The following is a 3,723-nucleotide window of genomic DNA, read 5'->3' as shown; positions in this document are numbered from 1 at the left end:
AAGTAGAAAATATCTGAAATGGCACTTATAAAACAACACCGCACACATCCATCACACGCATCAACGCACACAACGCGTAACGGAACATTCACACGATAAAAAGGAAAAAGAAGAGAGGAGAAGAAGAAAGAAAAAAAGATGATTAATATATAAACAATGAGAACTCAACGAACAGAATAAATATATTAATTAAATTATAAAAATCGAATAAAATAACAAATTAAAGCAACGGGCCAACCTAATGCACCGCACGCACGCGAACCACGGCACATACACAGGTAAAAAAGAAAAGAAGAAGAGAAGAAGAAGAAAGAAAGAAAAAAATGATAAATGATATTGTAAACAATGAGAAGATCTCACGGCAGAATAAATATATTAATAATGACAAAAAATAGGAATGTAAAATAAAATGAAATAAAGTCAAACGGTCCCATACTTATGGAACGCTAACGCACAGCACGCAATCGCACGCACGGCAGCAAGCCACCAGCACCCACGAAACCACCCACCCACCCACCCCCCCACCCAAGCATATGGTTGGGAAATTGAACATGGAAAAAATATATATTGAAGCAGTGCTTGTGACTCGCTATTGCCTTAGGAGTCGGAAAAAAAAGTAAAATAATAATATTAGTTCTGCTATTTGCGTTTAGGTTAGGTTCCCAAAAAAATAGAAAACAGGAAAAAAAAAAAAAAACAATCAATCGTGTGCTACAAGCGTTAGGGATTAGGTTAAAAAAAAATTAAATGAATGAACAAATAAATAAATACAATAATACATTAGATAGCAAAATAATTATGTGCTGCGCGTTAGCGTAAAGTCTATACTGAAAATAAATAAATAAATAATATAGAATTGTGCGCTATTGCGTTCGGTTCGGTAAGAAAATATTAATAATAATATAAATACAAAAAACTATAATACACATATATATATACATATGATAAATTTATTTATTGGTATTTTTATATAACCACAAACATCACATCAAGTGTGTGCTATTGCGTATAGGTTATGAATAAGAAGAAAAGAAAAAGAAAAATAATGTAAAAAAACAACAGCAACAACAAACCAAATAACCCCCAAAAAAAAAAAAAATTTTTTAAATTTTTTTAAATAATGATCAAAGCAACAGCCGTGATACCATGCACACGCTCGCCACTGGCGTTGAACAGAAAGAAGAAAGAAAAAGAAGAAAAAAGAAAAATATATATATACAAACAAATCAGGCAAACAGCCGTTTTTTATCTGTGCATATCGCGCTCATACGAGGGGGGGGAAAAGAAGAAGAAAACAAGAAGAAAACAAATGTTATATGTGCTTGCGTCCGGACATGGATTTAAAAGAAGAACAAGAAGAAAAACAAAACGATAACAAATACCTCAACAGCCATCCACATACGCGCATCCAAATAATAAATAAAATGAATGATAAATAATACATAAATCATAATGCCAACGTGCGTAAATAAGACAAAAGAAGTGAAAATAAAAGCATTATTTTTATCTCTCTCTCATATATGTATGTGTGTGTGTGTTGTGTGTTTTGTCTCTCTCTCATATATGTATGTGTTGTGTTCTCTTCTCATCAATGTTCAGTGTTTGTGGGGGGGGTCTTGTTTTTTTCCTTTTTTCTTTTTTTTTTTTTTTCGTTTTCTTTTTTTTATGTTATGTAGGGTAGGTTGTAGGTGTCTCTCTCAAATTTATGTGTGTAGGTGTAGGTGTAGACAGACAGACATACGTATGTAATGATGTCATGTATGTATGTATGTATCGCTATCATATATATATGAGTATGGGTTAAATATTCAGGAAAGACATATGAATATATATATATAATATAGATATATATTAATATAGATTACTATATAATATAGATATATATAAATAGGAATATATATAATATAGATATAATCTATAAATATAAATATAAATAATTTATATTTTATATTTTATATATATGTATAATTATTATGTATATATATAATATATAATATATTATATAACTAATATAATATAGATATAAATATATATATAACCTAAATATATACTAATATATGTATATGTAGATGGATATATAGAGACATACATAAATACATACATACATACCTACCATACATACATCAACCATAGAGTAGATAGACGCATACACGATACATGCATGCATACATACTTACTACTTCCTTACTTTACTTACTGACTGACTGACTGACTGACTGACTGACTGACTGACTGACTGACTGACTTACTGACTAGGACTGACTGACTGACTGACATGCAATGACGACTGACTGACTGGACTGACTTACTGACTTACTGACTGACTGACTGACATGACTGACAATGACTGACTGACAGAACTTACTTAGAAAGAAAGAATAACACACAGATTGATATAGAAAAAAAGCAAGTTCAAGGGCTATTCATTTTAGTTTATTCGTATTAAAGTGGGCGAGATAGAAATATTTATACATAATATTATCATATATATTATGTATATATATAATATATATATTGTGTGTGTGTGTGTTGTATCTATATATATTTATAAGGGGGGGGCGAATCTTCAATCTCTATTTATATTATTATATATATATATATACATATACATAGTCATTACACACACACACACTGACTTACAACATATATATATTTATCATACACTATGTGTATCGATTTTACACACACATCACATATGTATATATATGTATATATATATACAATATATATGTATTTATTATGATAGATATATATTTGTATTATTGAAGTAAAGGATACAATATAATTTATTAATATATATATATATAATGGGCCTGCCTATTATTACACGGCTATTTACTGTCGATTTATTTGTTTCTATCCTTCTTAGAACGACGGTGTAAGAGTAACATTATTACAGTAATATTGATGAGAAAAAGTGGCCACATGGCTCCTTTACAAAGATTTGTTTGTATTACGAGAACGGTGTAAAAGAAGACTATTTTAGTGATTCTATTTGCGTATAAAGAGAAAGGTGGCCAAATAACGATTTATAATTACTCGGAAATGATGTTAATTTTAACCCTAAACATTAATAATAATTGTTTGTTGCAACAGAGAAAGGCGAATTAACGAAAATAAACACATAATATTGGGGTGGGGGGGGGGGGGGGGGGGTTATATATATATATATATTTTTTTTTTTATATAAAATGGAGACAAAGGTTAAATTACAAGTACATGTTTCTTTATTCACTATACACTATTTTTTCGTTGGTTACGTCAAACTATATCCTTAAAAAAGGATTTTAGGACCTAAATTAGGTCCAAGGTTTATTTGTTTTGGTGTTTGTTGTTGTTGTTGCTGTCTCGTGATCGGTGAACACGCTTAACAGCCGAAGCCGTACAGGGTGCGGCCCTGGCGCTTTCGAAGAGGGCGTACACGACGTCCATGGCGGTGACGGTCTTCCTCTTGGCGTGCTCGGTGTAGGTGACGGCGTCACGGATCACGTTCTCGAGGAATACCTTGAGGACACCACGGGTTTCTTCGTAGATCAGACCAGAGATACGCTTGACACCTCCACGGCGAGCCAGACGACGGATGGCGGGCTTGGTGATACCCTGGATGTTATCACGCAATACCTTGCGATGCCTCTTGGCTCCTCCCTTTCCGAGTCCCTTTCCGCCCTTTCCTCGTCCGGTCATGGTGATACTTTGCTAGGTAAGTTCCAAGTTGGATAAAAT

The 3,723-nt window shown here is 32.4% G+C and overlaps 1 pseudogene; it reads right to left on the bottom strand.

Annotated features, from left to right (window-relative positions):
* Positions 1-3,367: 3,367 nt before the first annotated feature.
* On the bottom strand, positions 3,368-3,723 carry LOC147466531 (histone H4-like; annotated as a pseudogene).

Source organism: Penaeus japonicus, unplaced genomic scaffold (assembly GCF_977035675.1).
Source record: "Penaeus japonicus unplaced genomic scaffold, GWHDUDI00000001_assembly GWHDUDI00000148, whole genome shotgun sequence".
Classification (NCBI taxonomy): Eukaryota; Metazoa; Arthropoda; class Malacostraca; order Decapoda; family Penaeidae; genus Penaeus; species Penaeus japonicus.
Note: the sequence above shows the minus strand (reverse complement) of the source record. Positions and strands in the feature narration are given on the sequence as shown.